At 38.1% G+C, this 17,500-nt stretch overlaps 1 protein-coding gene across 1 annotated transcript in view; it reads right to left on the reverse strand.

The window, feature by feature from the left end:
* Nucleotides 1–17,500, reverse strand: part of GUCY1A2 (guanylate cyclase 1 soluble subunit alpha 2) — a gene marked incomplete at both ends in the record, with an annotated part of 85,643 nt that overhangs the window by 22,046 nt on the left and 46,097 nt on the right. The window lies entirely within an intron of this gene.

Consider the following 17,500-nt stretch of genomic DNA (forward strand, 5'->3'; position numbering starts at 1 on the left):
GACTGCAGCTACTTTTTCCTTCCTTTGCGTTCCTGGCTGTAAGGACAAGGCAGTAAAAAAAAAGTCCTTAAAATGTAACTCAGCAGCAAAAGTCCCTCCTCCTCTCTATACATCCTTGACTCTACTTAAACAAATGAGTTCAGTAGAAAAATGGCATACAATGTTAAATACTGTTTGTAGGAACAGAATTTCTAACTTTGCCTAGAGACTCACAAAAACCCTCCTCCAAAAACGATTTATAAAAGCAGCAGTTGTGACAAGGTGCCTTTTCTGTGAAGTTTTTAAATGCTGCCTCTGATATAACCTCAGTCTGGTCTGATAGCATTTAAAACAAACGGTGCCATCAAATCACATGATTTGGGCTGACAGCTTTAGCACCCAGTTAGCCCCGTGCTGACACCAACAGCTGTCTGAGTACTTGTAGCACATCTCCTGAATTGCACAAAAAACAGTCTTCAAGCTCTTTACTGAATCAAAGGTTGCTGGGAAATTATTTGGGTCAAAGAGAAGGTAGGGTAGAAGGAAGGAATGTCAGCTGGTGAGTTTGTAGCATGCTATGGGATGGTTACAATGACTGGATTTACAGATTACAGCTACGGGGAAGGGAGGAGAGGCTGTAGCAATTAGAATATAAAACACAGACTTTGGGGCATTCATAGAAAGGATGGCAAAGCCCGTTTAGCCGCACTAATCTAGTTTAAGTGTTGTGACTCCCAAAACCTAAAGAACATAACCTATATGTCTGTGCATAATCACATGATGTAAATGATCATTTTTCTTATAGAAAGTATCTCATAAGTAAAGTTTCAGTGCTGGATAAAACAAAGGAATGCATCAGCCACTTCCTCATTTTAGAACCTTGTCCCACCAAATTGGCAGCATACTCGGGAAATGATTGCAACAGAATGTGAAGGCATTATGCATAATACTGTCATCATGGGGCAAGACATATCAGATGGATTTAGAAATGTCTGCAAACAGAATGAATTAAAATGGACGTTTTATCTCCATGGCAAAGTAAACTACACTCACATCTGGATAACGCCCACATCCTGCTGAGGAAGACACAACCAAGCATTTTCTTACTGAACAGGAAGCAGCAGTACAACTGCTAGTACAGATCTCTCTCACACCAATTTCCACAAATTTCAGTGTTTTATACTGCCTATCAACCTGTTGCATGATTCTTAAGCACACAGGCTTGGCAATTACAGATGTACAATCACTAACCATTATTAAAGAAGCCACTATTGGCTTCTTTCTGCTTTTGCTTTATTGGTATGGTTAGAGGAAGGTAAAGAGAATAATTTTTAGGAAGTTATCAGGGTTCCATGTTGTTTTTCTATCTATAGAAAATAAAATAAAAAGTATTCCTCTGTTGCAATTTGGTTACACAAACAAGAATCTACAGAGTGATTTTTTGAGTTTCAGATGTCCTGTAAACATAGAGAAGGTTAATTTGACTCCAACATTCTATGCTCTTGGAAGGAAGGAAGGAAGGAAGGAAGGAAGGAAGGAAGGAAGGAAGGAAGGAAGGAAGGAAGGAAGGAAGGAAGGAAGGAAGGAAGGAAGGAAGGAAGGAAGGAAGGAAGGAAGGAAGGAAGGAAGGAAGGAAGGAAGGAAGGAAGGAAGGAAGGAAGGAAGGAAGGAAGGAAGGAAGGAAGGAAGGAAGGAAGGAAGGAAGGAAGGAAGGAAGGAAGGAAGGAAGGAAGGAAGGAAGGAAGGAAGGAAGGAAGGAAGGAAGGAAAAGATTATTTTTACAAAATATTGCTTAGCTCTTAGTTTTCACTTTGATATTAATGTTATGTGGGCTGTGTAAAAATGAAGCTTGCTGTTAGGATTAGCAAGAAAAACATTCAGTTCCATATGAACTGCAATTTTAAAAACTTTTTATGTGAAACAAAACTGAGATCATTCAAAATATGAAATGAAGAAAACACGACAGTCTCGAGAACATCCATTATGCTATTTTGAGGTTTCTGATACCAGATTACCTGAAGTGTGAGACACTGAGTTTTGCCTAACACAAATCACTGAGTCTGAAGTTAGTTTTCTAAACTCCTCCTTACCAATAGTTGATCTGGAATGGGTCTGGGTGAGATCTGAGGCACTTTTATCCTTCCAGAACTGTCATCTTCAAAAAGCAGAAATATTAGAATCATACGATCACAGAATATCCCAAATTGGAAGAGTCCCACAGGCATCATCACGTCCAACCTGTCTCCATACAAGGACCACCCAAATGGAAACCCAGTGCCTTAAAGCGTTGTCCAAATGCTCCTTGAACTCCAGCAGCTTGGGATCATGCCCACTGTCCTGGGGCCCTGAGGAGCCTGTTCCATGCCCACCACCCCCTGGTGAAGAACCTTTTCCTAGCAGCCAGCCTTACTCTCTCCTGATGCAGCTCCATGCCATTTCATCAGGTCCTGTTGCTGTCAACAGACAGCAGAGATCAGTGCCTACCTCTCTGATCTGCCTAGAAGTAATATATTTCACAGAAGAATTAGAAGAATCTGTGTTTTCCAAAGCATGCAACCTTTAACAAAATGAGAAAAATAAATAATAATCTCATAGGATCACAGAATGGTTGAGTTTAGAAGGGACCTCTGGATCCCATTGGACCACCTCCTCCTCCAGCAGGGACACCCAGAGCATAGTTCTCAGGTCCACATCCACATGGTTTTGGAAGATCCTCAAGGAAGAGACCCCACAGCCTCTGTGCAGCCTGTGCCAGTGCTCCATCACCTGCACAGCACAGCAGTGCTCCTGGCATTCAGAGGGAATCTCCTGTGTTTCAGCTTGTGTCCACTGCCTCCTGTCCTGGCACTGGGCACCACTGAGCAGAACCTGGCTCTGTCTTCTTTGCCCTCTCCCTTCAGATATTCATGGACACTGACAGGATCTCCTCAGCCTCCTTTTCTCCAGGATGAGCAGTCCCAGCTCTCTCAGCCTCACCCCATAGGAGAGTTGCTCCAGTCCCTTCATCATCTTAGTGGTCATTTGCTGTATTTGCCTTCAGCTGGCTCTACTTAGGGAAAAGTCAAAGGAAGATATACCTGATTTACACTTCTATGGTGAGTTACATCCAGCTTTATAGGATGACTATGTAGAATGCCATGGTTAGCCTCCTTGGAAGCTATATTGGAAAATGTGAGCATATTATAGTTTGCAGATTAGACAGCATGGCTCTGTAAGTTTGTGTAGACATAACTGGAGATATAGTCCTCTGCTAGGAAAAAAACCTTATTTCACTGTGCAAAAATGTGTTTACAAACAAACATTTTGATTTTGAATGGTTCATTTCTTTCTGGTCACTCACAACTGAAAACTTACTTTACTGGAGGACTGATATTTGCAAAATTAATCTCATCTGTAAACAGTAGTGTTCTTGTGTGAACAAGAGTAGTCTTTAATATTTAGGTTATCATCATTCATTCAAATGCACTATAAGGTTATGCTCTGTACAGCTAACAAGGATGTCACATAATTTAGGTAAACAATATACACAACGTTCACAAAATGCAACAAATAGAAAAAAATCAAGGAAGAGTAATGAAATCAGAAAGGCTAAAAACTCTTTGGCAAATGCTCAGAAATTATGAAAGCTTTGAGAATAGAAGGATGTTATAGTCTCTTCAAAATGTTTATATAACTAGTAATTTGACAAGCTCTCCACTGAACCACTGGGGAGGAAATGCTCCATGCAACCATGAAATGCTGTAGAGTGACCAGACTGAAATAGATACCATGACCTCATTCATACCAGACAGAATTTTTGCACTTTTTGTTTTGTTTTGTTATCTGAGCTATCCTGGATATAAAATGCTCCATTTCTTCAGAAAAAGAACTTGACTTCAGCCATAGACATCTATAACCAGAAACAGGCAATAAATCAGATAAGAATATAAGAACAACTATGTTGTATCAGACCGAAAGACCATCTAGTCCAATGATGTGTCTATGAAAATACACTTGAAGAAAGAGGACAGTATGCAAAGGATGATACTCTGAAGACAAATGGGACAAAGGACTTAATTAAACAAAGGACTCGCTGAAGCCTGTGAAAAATCTTTTCCTTTAGATAGAGAAAATGTTTCAGAACAAAAGAATGTAATCATGCTTTGTTCTTCACAAAAGTTTAAGAAAAGGGAGACTGTAAAACTGAATATCAAACACCTTCCTAAGAAATGCAAGGCTTTGTGGTATATGAAAAGAGAAATAAATTTAAAAATAAAATAAAAAAAAAAATCCACGTCATATTTTAATTTCTACCTTTGAGAAAGTTCTTACAAAGTGAAACGGAGACTGGTGCTTTGGACTTAGAAATAATACCAAGCTGAATACTTGATACAACTGCCTTTTTTTTTTTTTTACTTTGACTAAATTCTTGAAGACAGACATACTTATTATACAGTGGAAAAGTTTCACTTTTTCTAAATATGCCTAGCTATTTCAACAAACTGGTATTCAGAAATGGTAGCTTCAGCACAGGAACTCAAAGACTGAATAAAGACAGCTAAATACATAAGATTTTCTACTCAAGTCAAAGGACATGAGCTCAGCTCTCAAATCACTAGGATGTACAAATATATACTTAGCTAACCAAGTTTAAAATCAATCAATTACCTAAAATTCCTGGAGCATTTTTGGTAAAATAGATAGGAATTGTTAGCAATATCAGAAATGATTATCAATGGTATTTCCTAAGTTCAAGCAAGCAGTGTGTTTTGAGATTATAAACCTTTTAGTAATATTGAAAAGAAAGTACAATAACCAGTTACGGAAGATGGTCTATAAAACAGAAAGCTCTATATACTGTGCAAAGACAACCACAAGATGCAGTCAAAAATCACAGACAATAATAGATGAAAATCCTATCAAAAGACAGCATAAAAACTTTTACAATTAACTTTAGACATTTTGGATTTAGACTGAATAGTGATTTTCGTTGTCCTTCCTGATATGCCCTTCAGTAGTTTGTTTTTCAGAACAAAAAACTCATTTATTTACTGACAAACAGATTACCAACAAAAAACAAAAAACCAGTTACTGAAATAATAAGAAAATATTTGTGCCATTAAACATTCTTTCTTTGCCATTGTCACTGTCATAGACTCAAAAAAAACAGAAAACACTTATTGAAGTTAAGGCTCGAACGGCTTAAGTAAAACAGGCTGATCCTCTCAACAGAAATGAGAACTGTAATTCAGTGCTGTTTGTGGCCGCAGTTTAATTTCTAAATGACCAGCCTTCAGAAATAGCAATAGCAAAGTAGTAACAGCAATTAGTTTCACACCAAAAGAGCCTTTATTTTTAGGATATAATTTTTTTTTAATTATTATTATTATTATTTTCCTTATTAAGGTAGCTATTACTTGTTTTCATCCATTTTCTAAAAGCATCACAAATAAGCCTTCTACCAAGTAAGCTGTCATGGAGAGAAAAACAGGCATTTTACAGAGATGACAGAAAAGGTGTGTTTTTAATAATTATGGATTCAATGATACTTTCCACTGAAATGATATAAGATTTGTCTCTGCTTTCACAGAAGACTGAATATTTACTCTTTTATAATGAACATGTAATGCTTCCAGGATGAACATCAAATTTCAAGAATATATCACCACTTCAGATAAGCATTTTTTAATCAGTTTCTTTTGAAATTTTAAGATAACAGTGGGAGCTTTAAGCGATCTTATAGTATTTAGCTGAAAATCAAGATTATTTTGCACACTCCAGGAGAGCTTCATCTCAGCAAGAAGAGAAATGAAATTTTCCAGGGTCATGTGTTTGATGGAGTGCTTCCCATTTCCAGGAAGGAGAAATGAGATCTCAGAAATATACCATTTCCCACCTCTCTCTTACAGACTGATTCTTCTTCCTTTAAGAAAGCTTCAACCTAGACAAAAATCATATCTTCCTTCTGGATAATAGTCACTTGGATCCATCAAAGTTCTAACAGCTGGAAGAAATTCCAATATATCCTAAGACATTTTTGTTTATGCCACTTTCCTCTTTCTTTTCATTGCCCTAATCAAATAGCTCAAATTCAAGGAAGAAGTCAAGTAGCCCTTTTATTAACTCAGCATCCTTAAAGTATTTTGACTTGTTTCTTCTCCTTTTCTGTTTGTAACTAATGTTTTTACCTCTCCTCTCCTCTCCTCTCCTCTCCTCTCCTCTCCTCTCCTCTCCTCTCCTCTCCTCTCCTCTCCTCTCCTCTCCTCTCCTCTCCTCTCCTCTCCTCTCCTCTCCTCTCCTCCCCTCTCCTCCCCTCTCCTCCCCTCTCCTCCCCTCTCCTCCCCTCTCCTCTCCTCTCCTCTCCTCTCCTCTCCTCTCCTCTCCTCTCCTCTCCTCTCCTCTCCTCTCCTCTCCTCTCCTCTCCTCTCCTCTCCTCTCCTCTCCTCTCCTCTCCTCTCCTCTCCTCTCCTCTCCTCTCCTCTCCTCTCCTCTCCTCTCCTTTCCATTTCCTCTTCTTTTTTAAATATTAAAGCAAAATTCAAACTCAAACATGAAATATACTAAAATACAGAGATTATTTTGTCTAAATAATAGCTCAAATCATTCAGTATAGAGTCTCTGAAAGTGATTATTTACACTGAATGACTTTTACCCTAGTTTGAACAGAAGAAGCTCTTGCAAGTTCCTCTGAAGTACTGGCATTTTTTCCAAAAATACTCTATGCCTCATATGAAGGGAAGCTGAAATACCATTAAACATTTATTTTATGGATGTATTTATGACAGGAAATGCATTCTTCCATGGGGATGAAACTATTCTAAAACAGTTAAACAATGCTGCTGAACTTGTCAGCTTCAAACAGAAGGCCAAGTATTACCCTTCGGCATCCACCCCACATCTGAACTGTTTGCTCAAATATAGCACAGAGCAGTGACTCACTGTTTAGCACCACATAATGACAACAGTTAAGTGACAGAGCTTTTTAAAGGGTGCTTAAAACAGCAGACTTTGACTTTTACTCTCAGAATTGAGTGTCTTGTGGGGAATAGAGGAAGGAAAGCAGTGAATTATCGTTAACAAATACAATTTATTTTTTCTTGGCTTTGTGAAGGAGATGTTGACAGCTGTCTCTAGAAGTCCCGTAACTGAGGACAACAGAGTATGGAGCCTGAGCTGCATAAAGGTTACACGTCTACGGAATTACACAGTGGGACTGAGACAGACACTGTTCTCCATGGGACAACCCAAAGGTAGCTCTTGTGGAATGCTGCACAAGGTTCTGCTGGCAATTCAGGCCCAAAAAAAAACAGGTTACTGAGGTGCTCTTCCTTGCAAGATGGAACACCTTTCTATATGAGAGCTCTTTCTCCAATGAGTATAATCCTCCCAGCAAAAATAGATTAGCAGAAGGAGTAACCCACAAAAGGGACAAAATAACTAGCCTGTAATTGGGAAGAAAATAGAGCTATGTCTTTTAAATGCATTACAGAAATGGATGCAGCAAAAAACTACATGCAACTCAGCTTCATTTTTTAATTGTTGTCTTTTTATTTCCAGTGGACCTCACGCAGTAGGAAAAAAAGGAGGGGAGAAAAGAAGATGGAAAAGAGATCCCTTCTTGCATCTTTTTCTCCTATCAGATTGAGGGTGAAAGCAGAGGGAGCTGTGTTAGTGCTGTCACATAGCACATTTGTTGTGCCCAAGCTGTGTTACCCAGGAGGATGTGTTACTTCCGTAGACTGGAGAGCTTCTAGAGATATACCATCTCTTTCTTTTAAAAAAAGCCCAGATTAAAGGAGGCAGATTTGCCTCGTTCACCACTAAACTCCACAATTTTGTGGCTGTAGATAAAAATAGTTGGATGCCCCTCCTTGAGCAAGGAAGTTAGATCAGATGACATACAGAGGTCCCTTACAAATTCAACCATTCAATCATCCTGTGATTCTGTAATTAGGCAGCTTCACTCTTTGGAGGCTTGAATGAAAGAAAGAAAATGAAGGGACATTGGTGACTCTGAGAAGAAAATACTGCAGAGCCTAGAAAAGACAACACACGTCTGAAATGACAATAATGGAGGTTCCTCATTCTTATTACTGGCACCATCCAGAAGAGGCTTCCTTGATTTTAAGGTGCAGACAGCTTGGACACTGGAGTACAAGGAGAGGCAGATGCTGCAGCAATGCAGCATAAGGCAGGCATTTCCTCCCTGCAGCCTGTCCGTGAGAAAGTCAGTGACTATTAACTCAGCTGGGAGGTAATTCAAGCCTAGCAGATTTTTCTGTTCATGCACATGTAATTGAACTGCAAAAAATCCAATAAAACACTATTTTAATGCAAAAATTTGTGCTTGTTTCTCAGTGCATTACTACTTACTTCCTCTGACTCCTCATAGGATTGCGTATGATAATATCACTCATATCACTCTTTATTTAGTTTTTTTTTGTGCAGTGTTTTCCATTTCTTCTACATCTCAGAAGAGAGGAAAAATAGTTTGATAGTTGGTAATGGAAACCTAACTTCTATAAGAATGACAGGAAGACATATTGAGGGAAGGAGAGAACAGACATTTAGGAATATGGACCCTTGACTTAAGAGAAATAATAGTTCAAAACTCAGCTACCATGGGTTCCCTAGCTCAATTCTTTTCCTTTTCATGGATAACTTTATTTATAATTTTCGGGGGAGGGGGGAGAAGGGGGGGTTGTGGTTTGGTTTGGTTTGTTTTTTTCTACAAATGCATAACACCATTGTGCATTTGTGGATTTTCACTTTTTAAACATTTTCATCCACTGTTACCTCTGTGAAGATGTAACAAAATTCCTGTGTATACAGGATTATTAATTAGGATTACAGTGGTTATTAATTAACCTAGTGGGTGTGTTGACAGTTAATTTTAATTTTATTTTTTGCTATTATCATTTGTTTGTTTGCTTCTGTCTAATAAAGCATTGAAGAGTTAATGGCAGTAATAAGAATAGAAAGTAGAAATGCTTCAGCATGGAAACTCTCCACAGCAGCAAATCAGAATGAGAACATGCAATTTCAGCAGATGTGCAAAGTGCCCTCCCTGCCCAAGCCAAGGGGCAAAATGGTTTTTCATAGGATGTCTTTCATCCTAAATAGCCAAGAATGCTTTTTCTTTTTCTTCTTTTCCTTTTTCTTTTCCTTTTCTCTTTCCTTTTTCTTCTGATTCTTCTGATTATTCTTCTTTGTCTTTTTGTTTTAATTCTTTTTCTTCTTTTTCTTTCCCAAACGGCAAAAATTTCAATTTTTTACTCAGTTTAAATTCTTTTTCTTTTCTTTTCTTTTCTTTTCTTTTCTTTTCTTTTCTTTTCTTTTCTTTTCTTTTCTTTTCTTTTCTTTTCTTTTCTTTTCTTTTCTTTTCTTTTCTTTTCTTTTCTTTTCTTTTCTTTTCTTTTCTTTTCTTTTCTTTTCTTTTCTTTTCTTTTCTTTTCTTTTTAATCCAAGTGGCTGCCACAGCCAATGACCTCCTAATGCTTCTTGAGAGAAAATGTCTCCAATCAGAAATTCACCAAAATGTGGTAAATATGTCTTACGAGAATCAGTCCAGGCACTTCTACAGCAGTTTTTGATTTTGGTAATTCAGTGTTTGCATCTAAAAAGTGTTTTCCATGGGAAATTCCTAACTACCACTAGCCAGACATCTGGAATATTACTTAGAGGCATTTGTATCTGAAATGAGTGCTAAACCGTGAGAATCAGAGCAGTGACCTTAAACCTAACCCCACAGTCCAGCTGCACATCCTGTGGCCACAAATCTCATGTAGGAACTAAGTCTTGAAACCATCACCAATATTCCATGTGTATGTACTTACATTAAGAGGTGCAGGTGAAGAAATTATCTGCTCCTTGTGAGGCACTGGGACAAAATTATGAGCTACAAACAGCCATCAAAGCAAGGTTCTGTCTGCCTTAGCAAACAGGCCATATCACTGAATTACAGAAACACATGGGTTAAACCCAAATTCTGTGAATAAGAAAGAATTGTGAAAATGTAGTAGTCACTGTGAATTAATAAACAATGGAAAAGTCCACACAGTGCCCCAGGTACTGGCTTTTACAAGTGTGATTTATTTTTGCCATGGAGACAAGAGTAGACAGAATAAGGCTTTCTGCTCTCCCATTCTCCTGGGAGAACACTGTCAGAGAAAGCATTGCATGAGAAGAATGCCCAAGTCCAAAGACAAATCTTCTTCCAGCAATCATCACATTATTAATTAGCACATCACTAATCACCACTCATCTTTCAGGTCTCTTCCTCCCAGCAGTCAGAAGAAGAGCATATTCATAGCCTTCTAATTAATTAAATTTGGGCTTACATCTTGTTGCCAATGCTAATATCAAGCTTCTGTACCCTGCAATTTTATGCATAGCAGGCAGATCCTCATGTTGTGCAGGATCAAACCCTGGAAGCTCTGGAAGCCTACCTTTACCAGCTACCAGGATTTCACTTTGGTATCCAATGAAAACAAGAAATGCACGCTATCTGAAACAATAACCAACCGTCTGGACAACATCCCTCTTCCCAGAATAAACAGCTAACAAAATTTCCAGACCAACATGATAAAATCCCTTCCAAAGAATAAAAGTTGAAAATAGTGGGTGTGGCTTTAGTAATAATGATAAAGATTATTATTAAATCAGACAAAAGGAAGCACTTGAGTAAAAATGATTGGAGGGCCGAGGAAGGTTTGAATTTTCCCTTAAGGCAGCCTAACAAAACCTACAATTTCCCAGAAGCCTACAGAGATGTGCTGTAATTCAGATCTGCCCCTCTCATTTTGCTTTTCCAAAGGCAGGTATGGCATCAGGAACGCTCCTCAAGTCCGAGGAACTGACTTTGGATCACCACCTCCCAAGCACTCTCTCAAGAAAAAGCACCAAGATTTTCCTTGAGACATGCAGCTCTGAAGGACAACCAAAGGAGTCACACTGCCCAGATGTTGGTAAGCCTGTCAAACTAAACACCTTTGTGTGGACTCGTTCATCAATTTTTAGTCAAAATCTCTCTGAATTAATGTCTTTATTTTGTGGAATTGTTTCGGATTTTTTTCTTTTAACACAATCAAATTTCTTATTTGCAGCTATCCATCCTGAAGTGGGGCATTCTATTCCTCCCCAGTGCTGATTCAGGCATTGGGTACAAGGCAAAGTTGCTAGGAGACAGCAGACGGAGCTAGAAGCATCACCGCAAGCACAGCTCCTCGCACTGCTGATGGGAACGCCTGCATCAGCAGTCATCCTTTCAACAACTTAAAACAAAACAGACAGCCTGTTACTGCTTACATAAAGATGCACATTTGGCGAGGACCACTGTGTTGCTATAACGCTCACATGCCACAGTCTAAATTAAAACAAGGCAAGACACACTGAAAAGGACTACACGGATAACATTTACTGATGTACTCTCCTTCACATTACGTTTGGGAATGGCTGCTTTGTTTAGAAACTAATAAAAAGCATGCATTCAAGCAAAACACAGCATTTTCATTCGACTTGTGTTCAAGCCCAACTGCCTTATTACCATAATGCAAGAGGGGATAATTAAGGAGTAGGCAGAAGAAGCTACAGGCGCTAAGATTCATTGCCCATTACCATGCGTCATGTCTCACCATGGACATGAGCCATTACAACACACAGAGCCTTTTTTCCTCTTCAGTATGCTTACTCAGAGCCACACCTCACGCTTATTAATATTTACCACTTAGCATGCAAAGATTAGAAGCTGATAAGAATCAGACTTTCACTGTTCTAGTCATCATGAACGGGTATTTAATTAGACAACACATCAGAACTAATGCAGTGGTATGGCTGTAAAGTCTGATGGCTTAGGTTTGCTGCAGAAATGTTTCACTTGCAAAACAGTCACCTGCTCTGTCCATACAGGAAGCTAAAATATAGAAGGCCTGATATCATCTAAAATGTGAATGGGAAGCCCATGACCAAACAAGATTTGAAACGTGTCAGTTCAGCTCCCTTCTCTGGCATTATCCATACTCCTGCAATCTCATTAGCTCTCAGAGGTAAGGGTATTTGTCACGCTTATCTGACAAATATTCATTCAAATATTTTATTATGAAGTAACCAGTGAAAGTATGTCAGATGAACACAGAATAAAATAGCTATATTTTCTCCATTTACAGAGTAAGAGTAACAAGTTTTGATGCATTTGCCTACGCTGCCAGAATTCAAAATTAGATGAGGTTAATCCCACCCTTGATATGAAATGCTCCCTCAGCTGTGCTGCCTTTCCTTCGCTGGCTGATAGATAAAAGACAGGCTTTGTGTTGAGAGAATTAGTACCAGCCTGCATTGTTTGAGTGCAGCTCGTAAATCCAATAAGAAAACAGGTTTGATAATGCACATTTGAAAGTTACAAGCTGCAAATGCATCAAGCACCGTATCTTGATAACAAAGCATTATGCCGAGGACCAGTCTATGTGCCCTGTAATCCCAACTGAATATAGGGTCTCATCTACCTTACCTGAAAGTTGATTAATCCAGTTGAAACCAATTTCAGCTGGAAAACCTCCTGCACTACTCTATTTGGATTATGTCATCACTAGCAGGTAAGAAAACAGAAAACTGAGTTTTCTGACTGAAGTGTTTACAGGCCTAGTTCTCCCAGCATTGTTAACAAAACTTTGAAAGATGCATGACATTTTTGAGCTGCAGTGGAACATCTTCCAAAACATGTATGAATTACCATGATAAGGCCTAATCTTCTTCATGTTTTAGGCAGAAATACCTGTGCACAACAAATCTACACAACTGCAGTTAATTTCAGCAGCTTTATGTAAACCATTCATTTGTCCTCAGTGTGTTCCCAGTTCTGTATCTGTTCATGACCTCGCTATGACCACCTTCATGCACTGAAAAAAGAAGCTGACAGTCTTTGAGAATAACCCCTCGGGAAAACATCATTAGCCAAAACCAGGTATGTTCTGCCAGCCCAGACCGTTTAACAACAAACTGCAAAGGAAGCCTTTCTTGCCTTTGGGATGCATGCTGCCTGAATAATTGGGCAGGACTTAAAAAGGGATGCCTCTGATAATATATTATGGGTTTAAACACATTAAATGAGATACATATTGTGACCTTTATTTCTAAAGGTCTACTCTCTGGAGAATTCTTCTTACAGCATCATCTCTAGCTATTAAAATTAATATACTTCCACTTTATCTAAAGAGATAGAGTATGATAAATATTAAACATTCAAGTAATGCTCACTTAAATGCAGAAGGCAATTTTAAATCAATATTTTCAAACTACAGTCATAGGGCACTACGTTTAATTAGTGGCACAGAAGCAAAATCAAATCAGAGCTTCCTGACTAAAAAGCATTTTGCTGAAAGGGTATATAACCAGTTCTACACGTAGTGTGTGAGCCAAAAGCCCTTCCTTTTACTAAGGCCCTTAGATTAATGGGATTTTGCCTCAAATAGAAGTAAGAAAATATTGCACAGGGACCTGGATCTTCCACTGCTTACATGAGAGCAATCACTCCATTTTCTGTTACAAATATTTATTTCAGAAAGAGGAGACTGCTACAGCACTGACAACAGGACTTATGCAGACTGCTATAATATAGCCCACTCTCTCTTTCTGTCAAGATTTTTCATTACTGTGCAAATCACATTTCATTGGAGTTGCTATAAGGAGTGCAGGCACAGGGTCTTCATTCTGGTAAGCATTTCTTCTGCCTTTGGCAGCTGCACACCACGGTGCCCTCAGCAGCATGCCATGCGCTCTGATCCACAGGGTGAGACCAGGGATATAAAACAGACATGCCTCATGCACCTTGCCACCATCCTGAGGTCCATCACTGCTTTCTAGTCAGGTAGTCTAGGTATCGCTCTAAGGAGCAGGCTCTTCAGAACGTGCAGAATGAATATTGATAACTGTAAACCCAGACAAGAACTTTCATTTGATTGCCTGCTAATAATAAATAATACTAAAAATCCTATCCTTAATTCCCACTTATGTAGTATAGTCTTTTTCATTCCATCATTTACTTTTTCTCGCTGACTTTCTGAGTCTATTTCTGAGGTTGTCAGTGTCACTCAGGAAGATGTCAATAAGCTGCTATCACAGGGATGATCACTTCAAGCAGTACAAAAAGCAAACATTTGAATTCAGTCCCGAGATGACAACAAAATATATTCATCAAAGTAATTTAGAAAATATATGTATTCCATAAACTATAATCATGAAGTCAGAGATGTCTAATTGAGTAATCGTCAAATAAAAAGCACTGCATATCACAATTGCAGTTGGGTTTCCCTAGAGCTGAAATCTCTGCAAGCAAGACAACCCAGAAACATGCGTAACTTAAGTCTGCCTAAAAGACATTGCCTTCTGCAATAAAGAGCCATCTTCAGTGTGCGTCACTGCCAATCACACCCTACAAAGCTGGCGGTAATTTCTGAACTCTATTTCCAGTGCTGATCTGCAATAGCTTCAATAAGACTACGTCTCTGGAAGAGAAATCCACTGCAAACACCAAGGAGATGTTAGCATGTTTGCTTCTTTTTCGAAGACGCTTTCAAAACAGAGTAACCATGTGGTAACAGTCAGCCAGTTAACAGAAATCAAAGTTCAAGTCACTGTGGCGTCATTTATTATATAAAGTGGCTGGGAATAATTTCCTCTTATTCAGTCAATGCTTGTAAGCCAGATTCTAGGGGGAGGAATCACAACACTGTTGTTTACTCCTGAGATCAGAGGGACTCTTATATTTAGGAATTATGTTTTGAAAACTTGTCTCAGAGGAACGAAGGCCACAGCTGATCCTGGCAAAAAAAGGTTTGGGTATGAGGATAACTGCTCTCTGATTTCAAGCTCTCCAACATCCAAACACTGATATAGGATATTCAACATGAGAAAACAAAAGCTGCTTTTAGCATTCTGTATTCAACACATTTGGCAATGACTCAAGGAATGTAAATTTGTAATACAAATTTCTGATAAGAATTAGAGTCAAAATATGGTCAAAATACTGTGCTTGTTTTGTCACGCACACCAACAGGACCAGTTCAAAGTAACCACATTACAATACATTACAGTTCCTCATTGAGAAGTCATGCCACTTCACATCTTCTAGTTTGCACAGTGTACTTCCTAACTAATGTTCATGAATATATGAAATATTTTTGTGGAAATGCCTTATAGCAAAGGATATGAAACAATTAGACTCTTATTAATGGCATGGAGCCGAATCCATTTTTATAAACATCTAGGGAATCTGTAAACTTCAGGTGGATGATGTACGTGATGTATTTGTTAGTAAAAATCTGTGGCACGATGAGCACCTTCAAAGCTTTGTACATAAGAAACTAATAAAAAAAAGAGATCACTCCATGCTACGCAGCATTGGCTGGAAGTTAATCATGCCAATTTGATTTAGGAGTAATGCATCCACATTTAGCTGCAATGATAACTGACATAACTACTAAGAAAGCTACGCATTCTTTGCCATTTGTAGGAGGGTTCATCTGACAGTGAAGAAGCTTACAATGTGAATACCCAAATTTAGGTTAGGTTTACAAAATTCCCATACAGACAACTGGAAAAAAAAAACCAACACATTTTTAGGGTGTGATTCACCTCATCCCTGTGCAGATACATAAACTAGGACAAATTAGAGCTGACTTTTGTAAAAGCCCTTATTCCTATAATTTTACAGGGTATATACACAGGAGAGATGAATCCTTAAAATCAAATCAACACTGGAATTCAACAGCATTCGGATAATGTCTCAGATGTTGCATTTGAATTCTAGGTGGTCCTTTGTGGAGCCAGAAATTGGATTCAATCTTCCTTGTGGTTTCCTGCCACCTGAGGTTATTTTATGATTCTACGCCTCTATATACTTTCTTAAGCATAAATTAGCAGTCTCAGTACAAAGGCAACAATAACTGTGTAAGGCTTTTTGTCACTCTGGTTGGTATCACTGGTCCTCCTGCCTTGAAGTCACACTTAAAACTGAAAACAGGATAATTAACATCCACTGAGGACCTTCTCAGCACCTCTATTTTCAATATAAGTTATAACAAACTGACAGTTTTTCTTCTGAATTCAAAAGGAAACTCATTAGGACTTTTTGAATATATGCAGCTGTTCCTAGCATTTTCTTCTTTGCAAGTGTCTTTCTCATGCATTGTCTTTATGGTCTTTCTTTTATAGGTTTTCTTACAAAGTCACTGAAATAATAAAGAATTTTTCTTAAAAAAAAAATGTAGTAATGGAAACATTCACTGTGACTTTAAGAGTAAAACAAACATGTAAAATTTCCCTATGATTGCAAGAATTATTTATATAGTACAAAGATAGAAAGGATCTGGAAGGCAGATCTCCAGCATGTGACGGTGAAGCTAGACTGTATTGATCATCTATATTCACTGGAAAAATAGAGAACTTATCAAACAACCTGGAAAAACTACTTTGTAGGGTGTAAGTGAACACCAATCTGAAACAGTTCTGAATCAAAACTGAAAACCAAAAACATCTTCTGGTATCTTCAGAAAATATTTGTCTTCTAATTCTAATTCTGAGTTCAATAAAAGACTTTGTGAAGCTTTTACAAAATTATTCTTCAATATCCAAAATCCAAGGTACTTTCACGGAAAGTTAGGCTTTTAAATAAGTGGCCATTTTATGGTAAATAAATAGATATTTCACAATTTTAAAGAAAAATTTCATCAGAAGCATGAGTACCAAAGAATACAAACATTTCATCCTTATATTTTCATTTGAATATTGTCTTGCTGTATTTCCTGGAGTTTTTACATTAGCTGTTCATGCTCTCCTTCTTGGGCATGGCAACACATCTGGATTAAATCTCTCCTGATTCACCACATACAAAGACTTCAAGAAATATAATTCAAGGTATCATTTAATAGAGATGAGTTTGAACTCAAGAATATATAATTTTACTGCTCAAGGATCATCACAGATTTATTATTTTTTCAAAACCATTTATTTTCTGACAGGTTTTAAAACCAAAGAGTTGTTTTAGAAATTCATAACACAGTCCCCTCCCAGAAAAAGAGAAAAAAAAAATAATCCATGTTTTCAAGCCTCCCTTTTTAGCACATATAAGGAATCACAGTTTGCAAAGTGTAATTCAACCAAGATGTAAATCCTATGGGAACTCTGTCCAGCCTTCTCATCTAGCTACATATGACTTTTGTTATTGGCTTTAGACAGAGTTGAATAATTGTTCTAAATAATCTCCCCATTTTCTTTGAAAATAAAAAGAACAATTTAACCAAAACCAGGAGTGAGTAAAATGAAGGCAATATGTAAACTGAGCCTTGCATAGGAAAGACATGTATCTATCCCCATGGACTTTGTTTCCTGCTGAATTTCCACTTTGTACCTAAATGTTATCCATGTCACGTGCCAGTGGCTACAAGGTTGTTGTAAGATCAAAAGATGCAGAATGGCAGAGAGGACCTTCAAAAAAGTACAAAAGGACATGCTTTCCACCTCCTGCTGCCTCCTGTACCAGTCTAGGAAA

The sequence above is a fragment of the Tetrao urogallus genome, assembly GCF_951394365.1.
Source record: "Tetrao urogallus genome assembly, chromosome: 1".
Lineage (NCBI taxonomy): Eukaryota > Metazoa > Chordata > Aves > Galliformes > Phasianidae > Tetrao > Tetrao urogallus.